At 56.5% G+C, this 25,811-nt stretch overlaps 1 protein-coding gene across 3 annotated transcripts in view; it reads left to right on the top strand.

Annotated features, from left to right (window-relative positions):
* The window catches only part of GNG7 (G protein subunit gamma 7), a 157,091-nt gene that overhangs the window by 45,178 nt on the left and 86,102 nt on the right, over window positions 1-25,811 (top strand). For 2 of the 3 annotated variants that reach the window (XM_059060409.2, XM_067033226.1), the window contains exon 2: window positions 4,975-5,032. The exons of the other annotated variant lie outside the window; for it this stretch is intronic. The gene's annotated coding sequence lies outside the window, so the exon portion shown is untranslated. The remainder of the gene's footprint in view (window positions 1-4,974; window positions 5,033-25,811) is intronic. 3 annotated transcript variants of the gene reach the window in all.

Raw genomic sequence — 25,811 nt, 5'->3', positions numbered from 1 at the left:
CAGCTCCAAGGACTAGAGGACAGCCAGCAGCGGGCGTTAGAGGGCTGGGGCGTGGGGAGATTTGCAGATGGTAGATGTGAGGGCGGAGAGAGAGACACCATCTCAACAATGATTCATAAGCTGCCCATGTGCACAGCAGTGTGATTAACAGTAGCCAGAAGTGGAAACAGCCTGAACGCCCATCAGCAGACGATGGGTACACCCACTGTGCCCCTCCACACCCGGGAGCATCACTCAGCCGTGAAAAGGGGTGAAGCCCCGACACTCGCTACCACGTGGACGGACCCTGAGAACGCGACGCTCAGCGAGAGAAGCCAGACCCAGAAGGACACACGGGGTGTGATTCCATTGATGGGAAACGTCCAGAACAGGCAGATCCGCAGACACAGAGAGTGGGTTCATACTTGTCAGGGGCTGGGGAGGGGGCGGGGGGTGACTGCTCATGGAGACGGGGTCTCCTCTTGGGGTGATGAGAATGTTCAAAGATTGATTGCGGTGATGGTCACACACCTTTGTGAATGTACAGAAAGACCACTGAATTGTCCACTTTATGCAAATCGTGTGGCATGAGAATTATATCTCAGTAAGACTAAAACAAAAGGTGCCTGGTTTATCAGTCGCCGTCTCCAGGTTTGGCTAATGTCCCCTAGTTGCGTAAGGAGCCGCCATTGGGGGGCTGGGTGAAGGGTGCCTGGGACCCCTCTGTACTAGTTTCCAACTTGTCGTGAGTCTTTCATTGATTCAAAAACCAAAAAGTTGAAGGATCGGAGGCGTAGACGGTCCCTGCAACGTTGAGGCGAGTCTCGGCCTCCGGGTCTGTGGGCATCTTGCTCTGGCCCTCGCCTCTCTCATCCCTGCGATCCACTGCTGCCTGGCCCTCCGCGCTCTCCAGGGCGCCCCCCTGGCCTCAGTGGCCAGAGAAGTTCCAATCCTAAGCGGCGGGCCCGGTAGAGCAGATCCTGCTGCTGGCGGAGGTTCTAGCCGTTCCCGGAGCCCAGAGGGCGTTCCTGAGGCCACAGCGCCGCCTGCAGGTGATGGTGGGGATGTCGGTTCTCCATCCTGGCCTTTGATTGGCAACAAATTAGCCTCAACTCAGAGAAAGGGAACCAGCATTTAAATTTTTATTTTTTAATCATTTTTTAAATTTTAAAAATTTTCTTTATTTTTGGCTGTGTTGGGTCTTCGTTGCTGCACGCGGGCTTTCTCTAGTTGCGGCGAGCGGGGGCTACTCTTCATTGCGGTGTACGGGCTTCTCATTGCGGTGGCATCTCTTGTTGTGGAGCATGGGCTCTAGGCATACAGGCTTCAGTAGTTGTGGCATGTGGGCTCAGTAGTTGTGGCTCGCAGGCTCTAGATTGCAGGCTCAGTACTTGTGGTGCATGGGCTTAACTGCTCTGCAGCTTGTGGGATCTTCCCGGACGAGGGATCGAACCTGTGTCCCTTGCATCGGCAGGCAGATTCTTATCCACTGTGCCACCAGGGAAGCCCTTATTTTAAAAAAATCATTTTTAACTTTAAGTTTTCATATTGGGGTATAGTTGATTTACAGTGTTGTGTTAGTTTCAGGTGTACAGCAAAGTGGTTCAGTTATACATATACATGTATCTATTCTTTTTCAGATTCTTTTCTCATGTAGGTTATTACAGAGTATTGAGTAGAGTTCCTTGTGCTACACAGTAGGTCCTTGTTGGTTATCTATTTTATGTCTAGTAGTGTGTATATGTTAATCCCAATCTCCCAGTTTATCCCTCCTCCCCACCTTTCCCCTTTGATAAACAAACCGAAAGTTTGTTTTCAAAATCTGAGTCTCTTTCTGTTTTGTAAGTAAGTTCATTTGTGCCATATTTTAGATTCCACATATAAGGGACATCATATGGTATTTTTCTCTTTCTGACTTACTTCACTTAGTATAATAAATAATCTCTAGGTCCATGCACGTTGCTGCAGATGGCATCATTTTGTTCTTTTTTATGGCTGAGTAGTATTCCATTGTATATATGTACCACATCGTCCTTATCCATTTATCTGTCGATGGACATGTGGGTTGTTTCCGTGTCTTGGCTAATGTAAATAGTGCTGCTATGAACGTTGGGGGTGCGTGTATCTTTTCAATTTAGAGTTTTCTTCAGATAAATGCCCAGGAGTTGAATTCCTGGATGACATGACAACCCTATTTTTAATCGTTTGAGGAACCTCCACACTGTTCTCCATAGTGGTTGGACCAATTTACGTTCCCACCAACAGTGCAAGAGGGTTCCCTAAATTTTATATATATTTTTAAATTTTTATTTATTTATTTATTTATTGGCCGTGCCGTGAAGCATGTGGGATCTTTTTTTTTTTTGATGGTTAACATGGTAAGTTTTATGTTGCATATATTTTATTTTATTTTATTTTATTTATTTATTTATTTTTGTGGTACGCGGGCCTCTCACCGTTGTGGCCTCTCCCGTTGCGGAGCACAGGCTCCGGACGCGCGGGCTCAGCGGCCACGGCTCACGGGCCCAGCCGCTCCGCGGCACGTGGGATCCTCCCGGACTGGAGCACGAACCCGCGTCCCCCGCATCGGCAGGCGGACTCTCAACCACTGCGCCACCGGGGAAGCCCTATGTTACATATATTTTAGCACCGTTTTTTAAAAAGACTGCTGTAAGCAATCATTTAATAGAATGATTAATGGTCATGTAATAGAATGTCAAGCCAACCTAGGTTTCAATCCCATATCTACCACTCACTAGTTTTGGGACAGCGTTCTAAGTTTTTTGTTTAGTGCCTTAAAACAACAGCAATCGTGTTGTTATTTCTGTGTCGATGGGACAGGAATTTGGGAAGAGCTTTGGCTGGGTAGTTCTGGCTCAGGGTCTCTCCCGAGCTTGCCGTTGGGTGGGTGGAGGGTTGGATCACTGGGGGCTGCTGAACACCTCTCCCCCTTCCTAAGAGTCTCCAGGCTTCTTCATGTGGTCTTTCCACGTGGCTGACTTGGGTGGGCTTCCTTACAGCATGGCGACCTCAGGACAATTGGATGCTTCTGTGGTGGCTCAGGGCGCCAAGCAGGCAGATGTCCCAGGGACTAAGGGAGAAACAGCATCACCTTTTCTGATTTAGCCTTGAAGGTCATGCACTGTCAGCTCCTTCGTACTCTCTCGGTCACAAGCAAATCGCACACTTCCCCAAATTCAAGGGGAGGGGTATCAGACTCTACCTCACCATGGGGAGTGGCCAAGTTCTAGAGCAGGTTTGGCAAATTATGACCCTTGGAACAAATCAGGCTCACCTCTCCAAGGCAGCCACGTCTGTGCATTTACATATTGTCTCTGGCTTTGCCACAGTGTCAAAGTTGAGTGTTTGGGACAGAGACTGCATGGTCTGCAAAACCAAAACTATTTACTGTACAGCTCTTTATAGAAGACTTTCCTGACTCCTGTTCTAGAAGACCATGTTGGAGGGACAGTATTGTTTTAGCCACCTTTGGAATATGCCGTTGGCTGCAGGCAGGTTATGAGCTGCTCTGAACTTTACCTGGGTCTCCAACTCTTTCAGAGAACAAATACCTAAGGGACTGAGGCAATCTCATAAATTTGGAACTGAGTGACCGGGGAACAGCACAGTGGTGGCAGGTCTCCGATGCCCTGGCACCAGCCTAGATAACTGAGACACCTGGTCGCCATGGAGATGAGACGGCATCGTCGGATCACATCTGTGTACTAGTATAGCTTCAGAGTTTCACAGGCCTTTTACACAGGAGCAGGGGTGCACCCGGCTTCCTAGCTGGAGCTTTGTTGTGGCTGCCATCAGGGCTTTTGTAAGACAGAGAATAGGGTAAGTAGAGCCTTTGACTTTTCAGGTACCAAACCCGTTGGCAGGAGTTAACTTCTTTACAAAGTTGGCACCGCTTTTAGAGTCCCCACTCTCGAGTTCAGGCAGCACGTGGGATCTTAGTTCCCCGACCAGGGATCGAACCCGTGCCCCCTGCGTTGGAAGTGTGGAGCCCTAACCACCGGACCGCCAGGGAATTCTCTCCCTAAATTTTTTAATTGAGTTTTTTTTTTAAAATAAACGTTTTAGAATAATTTTAGATTTTTAGAGGTGTTTCAATGAGAGTTCCTGTCTACCCATCGCCTAATTTCTCCCAGTGGTCACGTCATTCATAAGCAGTGCGTTTGTGACAACCAAGAGGTAGACGTGGGTACGTTTCTGCGACCTCAATCTACTCTTTATTCAGATTTCACTAGTTTTCCCTAATGTCTTCTTTCTGCCCCAGGACCCCCTCCAGGATCCCACCTTGCACTTAGTTGGTCACATGCCTCAGGCGAACCCCCAGTGAGCTGGGCACTCGGGGGCACCCTCGGTCAGGGGGTTGGCTCGGCCCCCTCCCCTTCCTCCCAGGGGACCTTGGGGGTCAAGTGACCCAGGTGAACATCTTTTATAAACTATCAAAGGTCATGTGAACATCCAACCCTTTCATCCAATTCAGTTTTTTTTTTTTTTTTTTTTTGTGGTATGCGGGCCTCTCACTGTTGTGGCCTCTCCCGTTGCGGAGCACAGGCTCCGGACGCGCAGGCCTAGCGGCCATGGCTCACGGGCTTAGTTGCTCCGCGGCACGTGGGATCTTCCCGGACCAGGGCACGAACCCGCGTCTCCTGCATCGGCAGGCGGATTCTCAACCACTGCGCCACCAGGGAAGCCCCCAATTCAGTTTTGGAACATGTGGAAACTTCATCAGGGATAGCACTGTAAATCACTAGCAAATCTTTCCGGCAAATTGCCTTTGTTACATTTACCCTCTCTGCATTCTGAAGCATCCTATCCGTGCCGTCCTCAACGTCTGGCAGAGAAACGAGAAGGCTAGGCTCCCAGAGCAACTTTTACGTCTATTCACAAGCGCACGACTCTTCCACGCGGACACTGCTAACATCCCCCCGGCATTTCAGGGCCAGTCATGCTCAGCTAACGTGGTAACGTTTTTCCTTCCAGGGAGCGGACGTTGGGTTCCTGAACCTCGGCACCGAAGACAGCCAGGCCTCCAGCACAGGTCGGTGTCCCGAGGTTTTTCTTTTCTGCACGTTCAGTGTTTGCGCGGGCCTTTTGACTGGCGGCTCGGAGCCAGGATGAGTTGAGAGGTTGGGGTTTGCTGTCCAGGTGGCGTCCTCGCCGTGCACGCCTGCACTTTCCCAGCTCTGCCCTTTTCTGAGGGCTCATCTTACCCATCAAGAGGGCCCGGGAGCCACAGGGGACGGCCTCTGCCCTTGGCTCCGGGAGCGGGGGGGACAGAGCAGGGGGACCAGCAGGGAGGTTCGGCACGCTGGGTCCTAGCGCACCCAGGACGGGCGCAGAGCGGCGCGGGCCCGTCGGTGCCACCTGCTTCCCGGCTCTTAGCTTCCTCCTCGAGAGGCTTAATTGGGGTCTACGGTGCTTCGCGCCATTTCGCGTTTGCGTGGAGGGTGAGCCGTCGATGGCCATCGGCCAGAGCCGAGCGAAGTCGTGGGGTGCGACAGATATCTGAACCCCGTCACCCACCGCAGTGGGACAGAAGGTCGGGAGGTGTGGCGAAGGCCTCAGGAAGATTGAGTCAGGAGCAAAATAACGCTCAGTCCTGCTCTCTTAACTCTTGCTCACTTGTTTGTTTCTGGTCTTATTCCCAAGAGGACTTTGAGTAGCTTTTGTGATGTTTGAAGAGGAAATAGCATGAGAATGAATGAGGTTGCCCCATGGCCTGCCTGGTTCATTGACTGCAATTGTCAGGCCTATTTCCCTGCCAGGCAGGGACCACACTCCATGCTCCTCTGATTCTGTCACAAATGTCTGTGCTACTTCCGTGGAGTTTCCTCTTTCAGGCCGTCTTTGGAATGAACTTCCGGTTTCTAACAAAAATACAGATGGATCTTTGATTCAGGTGGTGTTCAATTGAGCAAGAAATTTGAGGGAGATCGGACATCTTTATAACGTATATTCTCATTCAGAGTGTGTGTGTGTGTGTGTGTGTGTGTGTTTGTATAAAAGAAAACATGTTAGACAAGGAGGCAGACACTAAATGATTCCATTCAGATGAAATTTCCAGAAAAGGCAAATCTGTAGTGACAGAAAGGTGACTCGGGGCTGCCAGGGGCTGGGGCAGGGATGGGGAAGACTTGTGCTCGGGCACCAGGCATCTTACAGGGCGAACGGGAGGGTCCAGAACCGCGCGGGGTACGGGTAGGGGTGGTCTCGTGACTTGGTGAACTGACTAAAGAATCTTTGAGTTGTGTCCTTCAAACTGGCCAATTTTATGCTGTGTAAAGTGAACCTCAGTGAAGTTAAAAAGTATATATTTTAGCTTGGGAGGGAGGCTGTCCCTGCAGACAAAGACCAGAAGCTGAGATTGGAACCCTGGGGTCCGTGTGGCTGGGTTATGCTCCGCCAAGGCCCCAGACAGATTCACAGTGTTAAGTCTGTTTCACAAAGTCGCCAAGCAGGAGGGGAGTTTGGAGAACGGCCCGGAGGCAGGCGAGGTTCGCGCAGGGTGTATGTGTCTGCGCAGTGTGCGTGACGAGCTAGCCCCGCTCAACCCTCCTCCGTAGTGTTAACATCTGACCAACTTCCCGTAAAGAGACAGTGAATTTAGACAAGGACCAAGGAGAGGTAAGTCACCCCAAACCCCCCCACCCATCGAGGACCACTGCTGACGCCTCAGTGAGTGTCCTCCCGAATCTCTCTGTGAATTACACTCATGCATGGGGTTTTGGAGAAGTAGGATTCTCTGTTTGATGTATGCATTCCCTCGATGGGCATCTTCCCTCATCCATAAACCTAGATTTCCATCTTCTTTCCTGAAGCCGGATGTTATAGATGAATTATAATTTATTTCATTTAAAAACATTTATTTATTGTAGTTGATTTACAGTGTTGTGTCAATTTCTGCCGTACAGCAAAGTGATTCCGTTATACATATATATACATTCTCTTTTCGTATTCTTTTCCATTACGTTTTATCACAAGATATTCCCTGTGCTATACAGTAGGACATTGTCGTTTGAATTATAATTTTTTTCTTTTAAAATAATTTTATAATTGATTTAACTGGTCTCCTTAGTGGGCTTTTTTGAGGGTGTTCATTTTCTTTTTTTCTTCTTTTCTCTCTCTCTCTTTAAATTTTGCTACGTTCTGGGGTGGATGGCCTCGTGCAGACTTCCTACATCCTTGGCTGTCCTTTGGGGTAAATTCCTGGAAGTAGGTTTGCCTTGTCTGTGAATTTAAGTCTGAGTGTTCTCGTTTACATTTTTAAAAAATCATATTTTATACATTTCCTATGCAACTTGAAATTCACTCTCTTTTTAAAATTAATTAATTAATTAATTAAGTTTTGGCTGCATCGGGTCCTGGTGGCTGTGCACGGGCTTTCTTTAGTTGCCGTGAGAGGGGGCTGCTCTCCGTTGCAGTGCGCGGGCTTCTCGTTGCGGAGCACGGGCTCTAGGCGCGCGGGCTTCAGTAGCCGTGGCTCGCAGACTCTAGAGCGCAGGCTCAGTAGTTGTGGCGCACGGGCCTAGCTGCTCCGCGGCATGTGGGATCTTCCTGGGCCGGGGCTTGAACCCGTGTCCCCTGCATTGGCAGGCAGATTCTTAACCACTAGCTACCAGGGAAGCCCTCATTTACATCTTGACCTTCAGCCGCAAAGACCTCCAAAAACGCACCATTTCCCATCCCAGGCTGCGTCTCCCTATCCTCCCAAGTTCAGTTTTACTTCCTGGCCAACTTGACAAGCCCAGGTGATTTCAGCTCTTGCGTCCGGGCCTCCTTCTCATGAGTGCAGCCGTTTCTCCAAGGCGAATGGCCCAGCTGCGTCCTTTCTGATGGAGTTTCTCTCCCAGCGATTTAAAATTTTTTTTTGCCCTGCCACACGGTATGTGGGATCTCAGTTCCCTGACCAGGGACCGAACCCTTGCCGCCTGCATTGGAAGTGCAGAGTCTTAACCACTGGACCGCCAGGGAAGTCCCAGTGATGCGTTTAAATTCTATTTCTCTGTCTGTACGCCGTCCACTGCGAATGTTTTTCTGAGCGTGTCTTTGCACTTTGCTCACAGTGGGTTTTGTCAGTGGGCATCTGAAACGTCTCGAGCACACCCTCGTTCTCCTTTGTGTTTTGTGTGACCTTCCTCCAAATGTCAAGATTATAAAAAGACAACTCACCTGCATTTTGTTCGGATCGTGTATTTTACCCTTAAATCCTTGCACCATTTGAAATTCAGCTGTGCTAGTGGGTCTCACGCAGGCATGATTCTGACCCCCTGCTCCCCACTCACGGGACACTGGGACATCTATGGTTGTCATGACTGGGGGGCTCCTGGCGCCGAGGGGGTGAGGGCAGGGATGCTGGTCCACACCCTGCAGTGCCCAGGACGCCCCCCACAGAGGAGGACCAGCCTCCCTTTCAGCCGTGCCCAGTGACAGACCGCTGGGGGAGACAGAATCGTACCCTGAGCTGGTGCCCACTGCCGGCCTTGCGGGGGTTTCCTGTTCCAAGGAAGCCTACTGTCCTGTACGCGCTCCTGGAAGGGGGGAATCTGGGCTTTTCCTGATGGCGTTTTAGTCTCATAGTCACTATGAGCACATCCCGTTTGCCAGGCCTTGTGCTAGCATCTGCAGGCGTCCTCACGTCCAGTTCCCCACGGCACCGGGGGTGGGCAGCGGGGACTGCTATTGCTGGGCCACCGCCTTTCCAGGGAAGCCAGGGTGTCACCAGGCAACCCACCCATCCTGGTGACAGCACGCTGATCCGCTGCACTCAATTTCTGCAGACACCAGGGCTAAAAGAGGACCCGGAGTTTGGGGTCTGGGGCTGGAGCTATTCCCCAGAGTGCTGCAGTTCCCATCGGCGACCACTAGGGGGCAGTGAAAGTCCACGGGGTCTCTGGCGGGGCTGGCCTTGAGCCAGGCAGGGATGTTGATTGGGGGGAGGGGGAAGCAGGCGGTGCAAGGGGGCGCCCCGCTGTCTTCAGTCAACCCCTCGGCCCTCTTGGAGACCCGTGACCACCCGTCCACGTTCTCCGAGACATTCTGGTTCAGCCAGCCCCCAGGGTCCCATTGTCACCCCGTTCTGGGCACACGCACACACACCACAACCCCCGCCCCCGCTTGCAGACCTCTGTGGGTCCGTTGGGTGTAAGAGGGAGGCACAAAACACGGGCTCTGTGACCTTGGCGGGCTCACGGCACCTGCGCCCCCGAACCCGCCCTGCAGAGCCTGGAGCAGGGAACGAAGGCCAAAGGGTGAGGGTGGGCCACCCCGCCGTGACGACTGGGTCTGGCTTCTGGGACCCTCTCCCCTGTCGCCTGGAGCCGGGCCGGTGGCTCTGGCCCCCGGGGGGCTTCTCCAGGCAGCCACCCTGAAAGACTCCTCGTTTGGAGTCTGCCCAGTGTCCCCCTGCGGCACCCTCGGGCGGCGCCCTGTGTCACCCCCCGGTACAGTCACCTGGGCAGTGGCTGCCCGGCCTGGCCAGGCACGGGGTGACCGTCCCAAAGATTTCCTCCATCCCCTCGGCAAGGATTTCCCATTGTCTGCCCAGGCCAGGCTCTGGGGGGCGCCAGTGAGCGGGGCGGGTAAAATCCCCAGCTCTCACGGGACTGCTGCGTCAGTGAGGATCATGGACCCATTTGGGGTCTCTCCCTCTCAGGAGTGCTGACCATCAGGGCCTGGACGCTTTGGGGTGTGGAGCAGCCTCCCTGAGCCCCCGGTTGTGACAACCACAGATGTCCCCAGGCATCACCCAGTGTCCCATGGGGGCAGGGTCACCCGGGTGAGACCCCTGCCTCACTGGTCCCTCTCTCACTCTGTCTTCGGATGTGTTTAGGGCCCCACTGGGTGGATTTTCCTGTTGGTTTGTAAGCTCTGAGTGGCCAGGACCACAGCCGGTTGGTTCCTGCCCCATGGAAGGGCTGAGCAAGTGCCCCTACAGTGTGGCAGCTGTGCCGGGGCTCTGGTGCGGGCCATCGTGGTTCTGGCTTTCCTTATGGAGGTGCCGTTGTTCTTTGAGCGAGAGCTGGGCTTTCCAATATGGTAGCCACGAGCCCCAGGTGGCCCCTGAAAGGGGGCCAAGGTGGGAATGAGAAGATTTTGCGCAGATTGGGGTGATTCTTAGTTGAGAACGATTTCTCAGGCACTTCTCCAGCCCTTCCGCACATGGTGAGAATGCAGAACTCCATGACCTCCCAACAGCGGGATGCTTTTCTGATAGCCCCTGTTCTCCCGGGAGTTTGCGAACGTTTCTGCTGAAAGCGCCTATCGGAGCCCTTTATCTTGAGAGAGTGGCCCTGGTGTGGGGAGCAAACTCCAACCCAGCGCGCACACCAGAGCCTGTTTCTTTCTCCTGGTTGGTTACCCACTTCTGATCTGTCCCGGGTGTGTTGAAATGCACATTATTATCAGTTCTCTCCGTGGACAGGCTGTTCTCCTGAAAGAACTGCCAAGATAGACAGTTAAAAACCTTAAAACGTTCTGCTCACAGAAGGTCACGGCTTCTGCTGTCCCTGCCTTCCTGACAGAGGGCATATATGATACATATGTAATGATGGGGTCCTGCGCAGAAACCAGCCAAGGGGGCCCCTGCTGCAGCCCGCAGGGCCCGGAACCCTCTCCCTGCAGGCTGCAGCTCTGATTCTGGAGAGCAGGCCACGTGGTGCTTCCCGTGGCAGCAGGGGCAGCTGAGACATATGAGTTTGACCCCCTACAGCAGGGTCTCACCCTGGTGATCCTGCCCCCAGGGGACACCTGGCCGTGTCTGGGGACGTCTGCGGTTGTCATGACTGGGGAGTTCCTGGCATGAGTGGGTGGGGGCCAGGGAGGCTGTTCCACACCCCACTGTATCCAGGATGGCCCCCCAGAGGATGTCCCGGCCCCACGTCAGCAGCACCCAGCGAGTGGGAGGAGAGACCCCTTCTCCACAAGATTCTTGCTCCCAGGATCAATCGAGATCACTCTCTTTATGCTCTACTGTGAGTTATTACCGTGCTTCCCACCCAGGCCCCACTCTTCCGGACCCTGCGGGCCAATCCCCTTCTGGACCAGTTCGTGCTGTCACCTGATTCTACCAATCTGCACATCGAGGCCCAGAGAGGCTCACGTCTGATACAGCAGAGCCGGGCTTCCACCCGTGGGGCAGCGAGAACTTGCTCAGCCCAGACGGCAGCCAAGGCACAGAGGGCCCTGTATCCCCAGTCACGGGCGCGTTGCTAGGCAACCACTTGAACAGTCAGCCTCCCTCAGGGCAGGGGTGATACACACATGCGGTCATAGGTAGAGTCACAGATTCAAGGCCTCGTTTGACTCCAAACGCACACAGGGTGACAGTCACATACGATGAGAAGGTGGGGGGCAGGGGAGGAGAGGGAGCCACGGGGAGGCTGAAGAGTGGCCCATTTGGGGTGAGCGGAGGGAGCTCCCCACACCCCAGGGCCAGTTCTCCGCCCTGCGGCGCACGCACCGGCCTGACTCCGCCTGAGCCGGTGGGCACCGAGGACGGGCCCCTTCCTGCTGACTCCCTCCCCTCCTGCGTCGTCCATTGAGTCAGCCGACACCCGTGTTCCAAGCCTCGCCAGGCTAAAACACGTGTGTCTGTGTGCAGAGGCTCCCAGTACAGTGTACACAGTGGCTGTGTGTGACAGAGGACCGAGGCATGGCCTGGGGGGGGCCTGGGTGTTGGGGCGGGGGGGGCGCCGGGGGGCTGAGCGGGTGCTGCAAAATGCAGGGTCACAGGGAACTGGGGTGTTGGGAGCTTGTTTCTAATCGCCGTTGGTGTCCCCCCAAATTCAGATGTTAAAACCTACCTCCCAGTGTGGTGTGATAGTTGGAGACGGAGCCTTTGGTAGGTGTGATCTTGTGACTTATCATAAATCCATATTCTGGACTTCAACCACAGGTCCTGGCTCCCAGCTCCCAAAGCCCTTGGATTTTTCCCGAGCTGTAGGAGCATCCCCTGCGTGTGACTAAATGTGACAGTGATTGTAAAACCCCAGGCAGTCTGCTCTGCCATCCCATGAGGACCGTACTAGCTAGCCATTGCCGTGTAACAAGCCACCACGGGCTCAGCAGCTTACACCTCCCCTGTCTATCGGGGCAGAAGTGCGGACACAGTGTGGCTGGGGCCTCTGCTCAGGGTCTCACTCGGCCTGGCTAGGGCTGAGTTCTTACCTGAGGCTCGACTGGGGAAGGATCCGCTTCCAAGTTCTCTCAGGCTGTCGGCAGGATTTGGTTCCTTTCAGTCGTCAGACCCAAGTGCCCATTGCCTTGCTAACAGCACGCTAAGGGACGAGTCTTAGCTCTCGGAGGCCGCCGGGTCCTGGCCCAGTCTCATGGTCTCCTCTGTGGGCCCCCTCTTCCCTCAGTGTCTCACTGCAGGAAGGGCCCTGCCCTTGGACCAGGTCAGGCCCACCCGCATGATTTGTCCTTTTGATCAACTCACGGTCAACTGACTCGGGGCTATAAGTACACCCTCCAAATCCCTTCTTCTGTACGACATCACCTAATATGGGAACTGGTATCACGTCCACAGTCCTGCCCACACTTGGGGGGTTGGTCCACAGGGGGCAGGGGTTTGGGGACTTAGAATCCTGATGGCCGCAAAGTGGGAGAAGGGGGCGTGGTCATTCCCGACCCAGCCACGCTGAGCCTCCCCCAGGACCGTGCAGGGCGTCTCTTTACCCTCGCCTTCCTTGCTGGAGGCACCGCGGGTGGGTCAGGGCTGGGGTGGAAAGGCGGTGCTTGGAGAAAGCATGCTTTGTCCTCGTCACAGCTGAACAAACCCATGGCTTCACCTGGTTTTTTTATTTTTATTTTTATTTATTTAGTTAGTTTTTGCCACGCTGTAGGGCGTGTGGAATCTTAGCTCCCCGAACAGGGATCGAACCCGTGCCCCCTGCACTGGAAACTCAGAGTCTTAACCACTGGACTGCCAGGGAAGTCCCCTCATCTGTTTTTTTTAAAAAAAAACCTTTAATTTGAAATAATTCCAGATTCATAAGAAGTTGCAAAAACCGTACAGAGCGAGCCCATGCCCCCTTCCCCCAGCTCCCCTCAGTGGCGGCATCTCGTGTAAGTATTGCACAAAAAATGGGAAGTTGGCGTAGGGACTGCGTGTGTGCAGGGTTCTGGGCCCTCTGTCACGTGCCCAGATTCCGCTCTGCGTAATTTGTGGGTGTGTAGGACCGTCACATGTCTGCAGAGTGGAGAGAGCTCTTCCTGCTGTGTCTGGGGGGGCTGGGAAAAACAGATACGAACATCCAACCTTGGGCGGCTCAGTGCCCCCCCGCTCGCCGTGCAGGGCTGTGCGTCTCTTTTCCCACAATTCTGGGCATCTCGTCTGCCGCCTTGTCAGGCAGCCAGCCAGCCCTTCCAGTAGGTTTATTCTCTTTTGCGGGGGGGGGGGGGTCGTCTGAAAGTCTGTGGAGGCTCCCAGCACCAGAAGGCTCAGGTTCAAATCCAGATGCACCCCTCACTCACACGGGCACCGCAGGCGACTCACTTGCCCTTTCTGAGCACAGGGGGCGGGCCCGCTGTCACCACCGCCGTCCTGGCATCCACAGGAGGGCCGCCAGAGGGAGGAGTGACGGGGAGGGCCGGGAGTTATAGTGAGGTACCCCAGTTCTCTCTGGGGGGGGTGAGAACCGTCCCTCATCCTCCCCCGGCCATCCTGCCCAGGCTCCGAGGCCTGCCGAGACATCCCGTTATTGGAATCAAGGCTTCCTCAACTTCCCCAGAGTTCTCTGCCATCTTCTCTGCGCCCTGATTGGTAGGCGCTCCCCGGGGGCTGGGGGCTCGTGTGCTTCTTCCTCTCGGGAGCCCACACAGTGGCAGCACCCCGTGTCCGTGCACCTCCCGTGGGAGGGGGAATTCCAAGACCCCCGCCCCCCTGGCGTCCACACACTGTCCTATCCCTGCGCCTGAGGGTGGGCAGAACCTGGAACGGGTGGGATGCCCCTCTGTGGTTAGGCAGGTGCGACACGGCCCAAGGGACTTTATAACAAAGACCCCTGATCAGTGGGCTTTTGAGTTCGTTCATCACAAGGATTGTCCGGGTGGGCCTGACCTAATCAGACGAGCCCTTACAAGAGACCAGAAGCCTATCTAGAGGGGTCAGGTCCACAGAGCCAGGAAGGAGATGGTGGGGGCCGGGGGCCGGGGGAGGGCTGGGGGGTCCGTGTTTCCTGGGGACGGAGCTTCAGTCTGGGAAGATGAGAAAGTTCTGGAGATGAAGATTGCCCAACCATGGGAATACGCTCAATGCCACCGAGCTGTGCGCTTGAAAAGGGTTACGATGGTTATATGCTTTTTACCACAAGAAAGAGAGAGAGAGAGAGAGAGACCAGGGCAACGGCAGGCACTCTCCTACTGGCTTTGAACAAAGCAAACAGCCACATGGTGAGCCGCCCGTGGAGGAGGCCGTGGGAGCTGAGAGCAGCTGCCTCCCAACAGCCAGCGGGAAAATGGGGCCTCAGTCCTACAGCTGCAGGGCAGTGGACTCTGCCAACCCCTGGGATGAGCTTGGAAGGGGACCCTAAGTTCCTAGGTGAGAGCTCAGCCCGGCCAATCCCTTGATTTCAAGCTTCTGAGAGCCCGAGGTGAGGGCCCAGTTAAGCCACACCCCCGTTTCCTGACCCAGAAACCAGGAGATGACAAAGGGAGTTGTCTTAGACCCTAAGCGGGTGGTGATTTGCCATGCAGCAGTAGCTGATCGATACACCTACCCCTGTTGCCTTCCCACGTTCGTCCTGAAACTCACCTCAGCTCTGCCAGTTAGAGATAATCAGCTCCATGTCACAAGAGAAACCAGGAGCAGAGACAGGCTGAATAAGTGGCCCAGGGCCATGCGATAACTGTTCTGTGACATTCAAATTAGCTGCATCTGTCACCCAGGCCGGATCGTAAGCTCCTTCAGGTCAGGGATCTCTGCCAACTGCGGGCGGGATGTTTAGCGAGTGAAAGAAAAAATGAGGCTCAGGGAGGAATCCTCACGTGAGCTCCTGAGCGGAGAGGTGAGCCTGTGGCCAGGACCGGTGGCACGGCGGGGCCAGTGGAGAGCGTACATATCGTGCCCCGGAAGGAGTGAATGACCGCACTCTGACTCCCTGGCTGAGTCAGCGGCCGGGGCCAAGGTCTGAGCTCGTGAGCCTCCTGGAATGGGACGCGCTGTCCCTGGGTCCCTGACTAACATCCCGGCCGATTCACAGCTCTGCCCAGATGAGAGGCGAGCTCGGAGCCAGGGCCCTCTGACCGCAGGACTCGCGAAGCCAGGCGGCCCAGAGCCGCAGAGAGCCAGGCTGTCAGCCGTGCGTGTCCTTGGCTCGAGCCGGGGCTGCGGAGTGAGGACAGGCATGCAGAGTAGGTGGGAGGAGAGGCAGCCGCACACGCACGTGCCCCTGGCAAACCAGCAACCAGGTCTCCCGCGTCCCAGGGCCGAGGGGCAGGGTCCGCTGGCCCCCTCGACACTGTGAACACTGAGGCCAGGTTGTTCTCTGTGCGGGGTCGTCCTGGGCTCTGTGGGGCGTGGAGCAGCATCCCTGGCCCCCACCCACTCGACACCAGGAGCCCCCCAGTTGTGACAGCCACAGATGTCCCCAGACATTACCCAACGTCCCCTGGGGGGTAGAATCACCCCAGTGGAAACCCTGGTTGAGTGAGTTAATGGTGACAACACTGCCTGAGGTGCTCCCTCTGGGGCTTCAGGGAGGCCTTCCTGGAGGAAGTGACGTCTCAGTTGAGCATGCCAATGCCCTGGAGCCGAGTGGGCTGGGAGGGACCCTCCAGGTGGCGGGAGCAATGTGTGCTAGGAGTAGAGGCTGGTTCCAGGACGGCGGGCAGGGGTGCAAGGTGAGGCAGAGGGGGAAACGAGGAGGCCGCGGGCAGAGACCACCTTATCCTCAGGGCACTAAGGAGCCACAGAGGGTTCCAGCCCCACCCATGGCGACAGTCAGTTGACCTTGTTTTCCAGGTTAGGAAACTGAGGCACAGAGAAGGTGAGGGTGCCCCAGTCGCCCCCAGCAGTGGTGAGCACAGGCCCAGGGGGCTTCAGGGCCGTTTCTACGATGCTTGGGGCTGGGGCCGGGCACTGGAGCCGGCCAAGAAGCGGCACCTGCCTCAGCTCCTCCCGGCTCCGGAGCCCCTGGCCAGTCAGGCGTCTGCCCCCACCCTCAGTTTCCCTTTGCTAAACTTGGGGTGATCGCTGCCCGGGCCACCCTGGGCTGCTGCCGGAGGAGGTGAGGTCATCAGCTCCGAAGTCCGTGTGCCTGGGTGGCCCAGCGAGGGCTCTGGCCAGATGGGAAGCGTGTCCTGTCACCCCACTGTCACTGGCGTTCTCCCACCCGAGCCGCACGCCCTTCCCCTTTCTGGGCTCTGCCTTCCTTCTTCCTGAAGGTTTCAGGGGTCTTCCAGCTTCTCTGGTATCCATGGAAACCTGGGCCTGAGTGAGGGACCCCCCAGGCCCTTCAGCACGTTGCTGGAGAGCCCTGGACCCCTGCTCCCCGTCCCAGGGCCCCTCCCCTTGACCAAGGGGGAGAAAGAAGTTGGGGCACCGTGGGGACAGAACATGCCCCTGGCCCAGAGCCCACGCCCCTGGGAGAGGCGACCAGCAGGGGTCCACCCTCTGCGGGTCCCGGCCCCGCAACCACCAGGAAGGACAGCAGCCAGGGCAGGGCTTCCATGTCCTGAGCTGACCTTGTTTTCCTGATCTCGGGGCAGGAACAGCTTGGCCAGCAGAGTGAACACGTCTAAGCTCAGTAAACAGCCAGGGAGCCGGGGGTGGGAGCGGAGGTGCCGGGTCCCCCTGCCTGCCCACCCGCCCTCCCCTCCGTCCTTGGGAATTATCAGGAAAGCTCAGTGGAGCAGGTCCCTGAACCCTTCCCTGAGGACTCTCGTGTGCTCAGCCACCTCCCGGAGGGTGGGGTGGGGTGGTGGATATGCCACCTGGTGACGGTCACTTGTGTTCTGAGGCCACCAGGATTGCCCTGTTTACGCATGGGCTGCGTTGCTGCACACACACACACACCCTGGACAGACACAGGCTCTTGTGAACATTTGCAGCATCTTCGTGTGTGTGCGCGCGCGCATGCGTGTGTGCGTGTGTGTGTGTTGAAATACAAATGGCATTAAATTCACCATTTTTAAGTGTACAATTAAGTGGCATGAAATGCATTCACATTGTCGTGGAACCATCCCCACCATCCGTCTCCAGAACTTTCTCATCTTCCCAAATTGAAACTCTGTCCCCATGAAACACTGGCTCCCCAGCCCCTCCCCCAGCCCCCGGCCCCCACCACCTACTTCCTGTCTCTGTGGATGTGACTCCTCTAGGGACCCCGTGAGTGGAATCAGACAGTACTTGTCCTTCTGTGTCTGGCTTCTCTCACTGAGCATCACGTCCTTGGGGTCCATCCACGGTATAGCAAGTGTCAGAATCTCCTTCCTTCTCGAGGCTGAATCATTTGCCATTGTGTGGATGGACCACGTCTGTTTATCCATCATCTGTCCATGGATACTTGGGTTCTTTCTGCCTTTCGGCTGTTGGGAGTCATGCTGCTGTGAACACAGGTGTACAGTTATCTGTTTGAGACCCCGCTTTCAATTCTTTGGAGTATGAAACATTTTTTTGTTCTGATTTGACACCTCGGCCCCGGCCTGCGGGTCACCTGTCCACCCCCCAGGACAGGGGGAGCCCAGTCCGAGCTGCAGAATCAGGGAGCTGGGCCAATACATGGCTTTTCCCTCACCTACCCTCACTCGGGCCCAGACACCCCTAGGAAGAAAAACTGAGTTTTTGCATGAATAAATATGCCACGGTACAAGAATTCAAAAGGTGCAAATTGTGTCCTGTGAAAATGGTGTCTCCCCTCCCACCTGTGCTCCCAGCTCTCAGCCTCCCTTCCTGTAAACAAGTGGCTTACTGGTTTCCGGGTCTTTCCCCAGACATGCTCTGCATCCCAGGCACCCTTTGTGGCCGTTAACTTTTGCAGGGCAAAGCGGTGTTTTCCTTTAAAAGCTTCCACTGACGGGAGAGGGAGGCCGGGGCTGGGGGCTGGAGGGAGCTGTTATGTTAGGTCAGCAGGCCTGTGGGGCGTGTCAGCTCTGGGTGAGCTCCCCTGCCAGGCACTATGGAGCCACGGGGGCCCCACCCATCCCTCGCCTGGCCCCCCGCTTGTACACAGTGGATTTTTTTTTTTTTTTGGCCATGCCGTGCGGCATGCAGGATCTTAGTTCCCCAACCAGGGATCAAACCCGCACCCCCTGCAGTGGAAGCAGGGAGTCTTAACCACTGGACTGCCAGGGAAGTCCCACACTGGATATTTAATGATAATAACCTATCCCCATGTTATGGACTGAATGTTTATGTCCCCCACATTCATATGCTGAAGCCCTAGCCCCCCCCCCCCCCCGTGGGATGGTGTTTGGAGGTGAGGCCCTTGGGAGTTGATTGGGTTCGGTGAGGTCATGGGGGTGGGGCCTCTAGGATGAGATTAGTGTCCTTATAAGGGGATGGAGAGAGCTCTGGTCTCTTATAAGAGTATGGAGAGAGCTCTGGCCATGTGAAGTGACAGCAGGAAGGCAGCTGTCTGCAGGCCAGGAAGTAGGCCCTCACCAGGGACCAGCCATGCCAGCACCCTGATCACAGGCTTCCAGCCTCTGGAACAATGAGGAATCATGTCTGTGGTTTAAGCCCCCCAGTGTGCAGGGTTCTGTGATAACAGCCTGAGTGGACTCATACATCCAGTCAAAAATTTAAGTAGAAGCAGTCCCCCCAAGGCACTGTGAACGTGTTTGAGGACCAGAGTGGGTGAAGGAGACCCTCTGCTAACCAGAGGGGTGTTTGGAGGGCGGCCTGGGATGACCTGGCTCCTCCATAGGCTGTCAGAATGTGGGGAAGGGAAACCGCAGAGGGGTGACAGCGTCCTGAGACCACCGTAGCAGATGACCCCAGACTGGGCAGCTTAGAACAACAGAGACTTATCCTCCCACAGTCCTGGAGGCCAGAAGTCTGAGGTCAAGATGTCACAGAGGCTCGGGGGAGGGTCCTTCCCGCCTCTTCCAGCCTCTGGGGCTCCAGGCAGTTCTGGGCTTACGGACACATCAGCCCAGCCTCTGCCCCCGTTGTCATGTGACCTTCCCTCTGTCTCTGTGTGTCTCTCCTCTTCTTATAAGGACACCAGCACTGGGTTAGGGCCCACCCTATTCCAGCGTGACCTCATCTTACTTTAACTAATTACATCTGCGAAGACCCTATTTCCAAATAAGGTCGCCGAGCTAGTCGGCTCAAGCTGCCACAACCAAATACCGCAGGCCAGGGCCCTAAACAACAGGCACTTATTCTCTCGCAGCGCTGGAGCCTGGGCGTCCCAGATCGCGGTGTCGGCAGGGCTGGTCCCCTCTGAGGCCTCTTTCCTTGGTGTGAGGACGGCCGCCTTCTCCCCATGGCCTCACATGGTCTCCCCTCTGTGCATGTCTGTCTCCTAATCTGCCTTCTTGTAAGGACCCCAGTCCCATTGGCTCAGGGCCCACCCGCAGGGCCTCATTTTACCTTAATCTCCTCTTTAAAGACCCCATCTCCAGATACAGTCACAGTCTGAGGTCCTGGGGGTCAGGGCTTCCACAGAGGAATTTGGGGGACCAGAATTCAGTTCACATCAGTCACCATCTGAGGTTTCGGGTGGACGTGAATTTTGGGGGCACACCGCTCAACCCACCGTGTGGGAGCTGGGTAGAACTCAGTAAGGGACTGTGGCGGGGGTGGGGGGGAGGGTAGGAGGGCGGGTCACAGGGGGAGGGGAGCCTGCAGCAGATAAAAGCCCAGTGGACCGGGCTCGCTCTTGCCACCGTGTGGGAGCTGGGTAGAACTCAGTAAGGGACTGTGGCGGGTGGGGGTGTGGGGGGTGTGGGGGGGAGGGTAGGAGGGCGGGTCACAGGGGGAGGGGAGCCTGCAGCAGATAAAAGCCTAGTGGACCGGGCTCGCTCTCACAAGCCGAGTCATTTAGCCAAAATGTAACCTCTACCCAGAGCACGATGCCCGGAGGGGAGCTTTCGCGCCTTTGTAAACGAGAGTAGAAACCAGGGCTGGAGGAGGTCACCTAAGGTCACAGCACAGCCTTGACTGGACAGCATCTCCACCCCGCAAGTCCGTTCCGTGCACACAGCCAGCTGTCCGGCAGGGGGTGACGATGCTGTGGGGACACCCAAGGGTCCCCCAGTGAGGCTGGCACCGTGGCCCTAGAATCGCACCAATCGCTGGGACGTTTCCTTGAAATCTCTTTTGCCTCTAATTGCTTAAACATGTTGGATTCTTGCCCAAGATCTTTCCAGTTTGCTTTGAGGGAAAACCGCTTTGACTTTGTCCCTTCTTTATAGCATGCTGATCTTGCAGCACGAGTGCCCCATAGGGGTACCATGGGCCCTGCCCTGGGGTGCAGTCAGGGGATGGGGTGAGGGCTGTTACTATGTCTGAGAGGTGATTGCAAGGTGGGGCAGTGATCGGGACACCTCGTGTGTAGGGACATAGAACAGGACAGTGTCCTGTAGCCAAAGCACAGGGCTGTGGGCTCTTTTTCCTTTATTGAGATATAGTTCACACAGCACACAATTCATCCTTTAAAGTGTTCAGTTCAGTGCATTTTAGTACCTAGTTGTGCAACAGCCACCACCAGCTAATTCTAGAACATTCCATCATCCCAAAAGAAGCCCCGTCCCCGTCAGCAGTCGCTCCCCCATCCCCCTCCCCAGCCCCTGACAACCATGAACCAATCTCTGTGTCTGTGGATCTGCCTGTTCTGGACGTTTCCCATCAGTGGAATCACACCCTGTGTGTCCTTCTGTGTCTGGCTTCTCTCACTGAGCATTGTGTTCTGAGGGTCCATCCACATGGTAGCAAGTGTTGGGGCTTCCCCCCCTTCATGGCTGCGTAATGGTCCACGGTGGTGTTTGCTTTTGAAAGATGTTATGCGATGGACATTTCGATGGTATTGGTATTCTGATGTCTGTGGGGCCCCACACCCTGTAGGTTTTGGCCTGATTTTATTTATTTATTTTATTTTTTATTAAAAAAATTTTTTTGGCTGCTCGCGGCGTGCAGAATCTTAGTTCCCCGAGCAGGGATCGGACCCTCTCCCCCTGCGGTGGAAGTGCGGAATCTTAACCACTGGACCACCAAGAAAGTCCCTGGCCTGATTTTAAACAAGCACTTGCTACAGACTTGCTATAATGGAGATCAACAGTAGCAGACTTTTTGGTAAAGGGCCAGACCTTAAATATTTTCGTTTGCAGGCCAGGCTGTGTCTGCTGAAATTACTCAATTCTTGAATGTTGAAAGCCACCAGAGACAATACCTGAGGGAAGGGGCGTGGCTATGTGCCAGTAAAACTTTATTTACAAAAAATGTGCAGAGGGCCGGATGTGGCCCTCGGGCCAGAGCTCACCAACCACTCTTTAGGACAGAGGTTCTCCAGCTTTTTGGTCTTGAAGGCTCCAAAGAGCTTTTTTTAAAATTTGGGTTATATTTATCAAAAGTTACCGGATTGGGCTTCCCTGGTGGCGCAGTGGTTGAGAGTCCGCCTGCCGATGCAGGGGACGCGGGTTCGTGCCCCGGTCCGGGAAGATCCCACGTGCCGCGGAGCGGCTGGGCCCGTGAGCCGTGGCCGCTGAGCCTGCGCGTCCGGAGCCTGTGCTCCGCAACGGGAGAGGCCACGACAGTGAGAGGCCCGCGTACCACAAAAAAAAAAAAAAAAAGTTACCGGATTCAAAGTTAAAACTGAGAAAAATCTTAAATATTTATTAATTCATTCACAAATAACAAGAATAAGCCCTAAATGGCATGTTTAAATGCCATACATTTTTTTTAAAAGTAACTTTTTTTTTTTTTTCCAAAACAAACAAAGCATTAGTGAGAAGATGGCCAGGAAAACCCAGAGGCCTTCACTGCCCAGAGATGACTGAGGACACGTGAGTGGCTTCTGAACAGTGTAAGGGTCCTGGGGCAGGACAAGGACATCGGGGGGAAAACTAGGGAAATCTGAATAGTGTCCCCATGTCACTTTCCCAGCTGTGACAGACGGTGCCCCGGGGAAGGGTAGTTGGGGAAGGGCAGACGGCTCTCTCTCTGCTGTCTTTGTAACTTTTCTGTAAACACCAGATTATTTCAAAGTACACGCTTGTTGAAAAAAACAGGACAGAGCAAAACACCGGTGTGGCCGAGTGAGCAGCACAGTCAGAGGAGGGTGAGGACGGCGTCGGGGAGAGTGGCTGGAGGAGCCGGGGAGCGGGGCGCGGTGGCTGGAGAGTGGGTGCCAGGTCAGACCGTCCGTCAGAGTACCGACCCGGCGCCCAGCACAGGCCAAGGGTGGTCTTAGGTGCCGGCCGTGGTGGTGAATGAAGCCCTGCCGTCCGAGGACAGCGCTGGCACAGACACCCAAGCGAACAAGAGGGACAAAACAGGACTTCCCTGGTGGTCCAGGCCAATGGTTAAGACGCCACGCTTCCAATGCAGGAGACGCGGGTTCGATCCCTGATCGGGGAGCTAAGATCCAGCACGCCGCGCGGTGCGGCCAAAGAAAAAAAAAGAGCAAGAGGAAGAAATCAGGAAACGTGCCTGGTGGAGCCGAGCAGAGAGATGAGAGCCCGGGGTCCAGGGAGGTCTCGGAGGAGGTCGCGTCCGGGTGCAGGCGCCGAGCGGGAGGGAGCTCCGAGGGCTCCCTGGAGGCAGGGGCTTGCAGGGAGGTGGGAGGTGGTGGGCAGGGCACGGACAGTCGTGAGGCGGGACGGCCAGGCGTCCTGGAGAGTGGCCCTCCGTCCAGGCTGGTCTCGTGCTTTTGACCGAACCGATGGGGGCCCAAGGCTCGCAGCCCCCGGGGCACGGTCCGAGCTGCAGTGGCAGGTCGGGCTCAGCCCCCACGTGGCTTAGCCCAGCCTCCCCGGAAGAGCCCAGTCCCTCGTCTAGGCCAGTGGGTCTCCACCAGGAGCGGGTCTGCCCCCGGGGACGCTGCGCCATGTCCGAGGCATCTGTGGTTGTCATGACTGGGGACGGGGTCTGGCATCAAGTGGATGGGAGGCCAGGGCGGCTGCCCCACGGAGTACGACCCCACCCTGATGTCAGCAGTGCCGGGGTGGGGGGGACCCTGTGTTAACTATTTGGAAAGAGCCTTGAGTCCAATCCCTGCTCACGCTGGGCACTTGGGTTTGGAGCCAGCCTTGCACTCAGGGGGACTCCGAATCGCTCTCTGCTTGAAAAACTCAAATGCCTGTGACCCTGGGCCTCCCAACCCCCCCGCACCCCCATCCTGAGCGTCCCCCCGGGCGCTGGTGGCCCACATGATGCTCAGGGGGAGGAGGCCTCAGAAACTCCCTCGTCTCGCAGCTGTGGAATCAGCGACAGGATCGTCCGGGCCAGGTACGAGAGGAAAACCTGAGCCCCTTGCTCACAAGCTTCTAGGAGATTCCAGAGGGTGAGAGCAGAGCATTAAAGCAAGGCTGGGCCCTGGGCCGGCGCCGGCTCAGCTCTGAGGTCAAGGCGGGGGGGGGGGGGGGGGGGGGGGACACGACTCTGGGCCCCAGGTCCCTCCCCCTTCCCCTGCCTCAGCCCCTGCGGGTGCCCCGCCTACGAGCCAGCGAGGCCAAGCCGCCGTCCTCGTTACTTCACCCGCTCCAGTGTGCTGGGCCGGGCTGACCAGGAAGGGGCTGGGGAAGACGGTCCTGCTCGCAGGGCGGTCTCCAGGGCCATGGCCGCAGACCCGGGCACAACACGGGGCCCAGACTGTCCCCCCCACCGACCCCAGCCGCGGGGGCTGTGGCTTCTCTCCGCCCCCCGCCCCCCCCGCCATCCCGCCACGTGTTGCCGACGTGCCGACGGGACACGCCACCCGAGTGGTGCGGGAAGGAGGGGAGGCCGTTCAGAGACACGGGGCTCGCCCAGGTTGTACGCTCTGGCCGTCAGCAGTTTATGCTGGTGTACGGTGTGAGCAGGGAGCAGGCTCAGTTTTCTGCCGAGTAATTAACCCCGGGTCTCCCCCTCGGAGCTGTGGACGTTGGGCCGGGTCCTCCTCTGTGGGGGGCCGTCCTGGGCACCGCAGCGTGTGGAGCGTCCTCCCTGGTCCCCACGCACTGGATGCCAGGGGCACCCCCCGTCGTGACGGCCACAGAGGTCCCCAGACTGTACCCAGGGCGAGAGCCACCTCCAGTCCAGGCCCTCTGAGGGGCAGGCGGCGTGCAGAAGCCGAGGAGTCCCGCCCTCTCGGGGCAGCTGGGTCCCTTTCGCCGCACCTGCCGGGAACAAGCCTGGGGTCACGCAGAGCCGCCGCGGCCGCAGTGCCAGGAACACAGCCCGGCCTCTGCTGGATTTCTTGGCTGTGATGCAGAAGGGCTGGGAACTGTGCTTTCCAGGGATTGGGCAACCAGAAATCTCAGCATCTGTGCTCTCCGCTTCAACACACAGCAGCCCGGCAACCGGCAGCCTCATAGGTTCCTCAGTCTGCTTCTCAAATATGTCCGGTGTCCACACGGGGCCCTGGGCAGGGGCTGACTAGCTGCTCCCAAAGTCATTTCTATTATTGGACCAAGACGGGGGGTGGGGGTGGGGTCTCATCAGGGCTGATCCTGCCCCAGGACACACTGGGCAATGTCTGGGGACGTCTGTGGTCATCTTGACTGGGGGGCTCCTGGCATCAAGGGGGTGGGGGCCGGGGATGCTGCTCCATCACCCACAGCGCCCGGGACGGCCCCACAGAGGAGGACCCGCCCCGGTGCTCTCTCCGGACTCCTCCTAGTCCCGGGAGCTCATGATTCTGGTCTTGGGTCCACGGGATGGTGCCAGGACGCTGGTGCAGCCCCCCTCTCTGTCATGGGTGGGGGTCACGCATCTGCAGGAGACACGCCCTCTCTGAAGCTCCTGCACCCCCCGCATGAACGGCGCGCTGTCCTCCGTGGGACACGGGGATCGGGGAGGTGGGACGTCGTCCTGACACCCTGTCCCCGATTCCTCAAAGCCCTTCCAGAGCAGCTCAGGGTCTTGACGGCCGCAGCCTTGCACAGTGATGTCAGCAGACAGCTCCGTGGCCGCTGGCCTGCGGCTTCCAAGAAGCTGACACCCGCTCCCGGGAAGGAGCTGTGGGGACCCGCCTGTTTCCGGCAAGCTCTGTGTCGGGGAGCTGAGGGAGGTGGATGGAGAGTCAGGGCCCAGCCCAGGCAGCTCCTGCAAACCCCCTCCCAGCCCAGATGGAGCTGCAGGTCCCACTGCCAGGCTACCGTCTCCAGGCTGAGTCAGGGCTGAGTCACGTGGAGGAAAGAAACGCCAGCTCAGCAGCCGCAGAGGCAGCCGTAGAAGCTTTGTCAGGTCACGTGACCTCCCTGCTCGGAGTGCCCGCTCCCCAGTCTCCCAGGGCTACAGCTCACCTCTTAGTGGCCACGGGGCCTGTCAGCTTCTGACCTCGCCGCCCGCTGCCCCAAAAGGCATCTTCTCGCCCCAGGACATTTGCACGAGCTGCACCCCCACTGCCTCCACCTTTCCTCCAAATATCCACACGGCCGCCCCTCGTCTCTCTAGGGTCTGTGCTCCAGTGTCCCCTTCCAGCGAGGGCTCTCCTCTCCAGCCCGTCCTTGAATCCCACCGACACGCCGGGTCCTTCGGAGCCGCCTCACTTTTCTCCATGACGCCTCCGAGTAAAACTGTCTCTATTTCATGTAGTTACTTGTGTGCATGTTTCTCTCCCCCATCTAGAATGTTAGGTTCACCGGGCTTGCCCAGAGGTCAGCGGTCAGCACACTTTTTCCAGAAAGGGCCAGAGAGGGAATATTGTCGGCTTTGCAGGCTAACACTCTTC

The sequence above is a fragment of the Kogia breviceps genome, chromosome 4, assembly GCF_026419965.1.
Source record: "Kogia breviceps isolate mKogBre1 chromosome 4, mKogBre1 haplotype 1, whole genome shotgun sequence".
Classification (NCBI taxonomy): Eukaryota; Metazoa; Chordata; class Mammalia; order Artiodactyla; family Physeteridae; genus Kogia; species Kogia breviceps.
The sequence above is the reverse complement of the archived record's forward strand: the minus strand, read 5'-3'. Positions and strand labels throughout refer to the sequence as shown.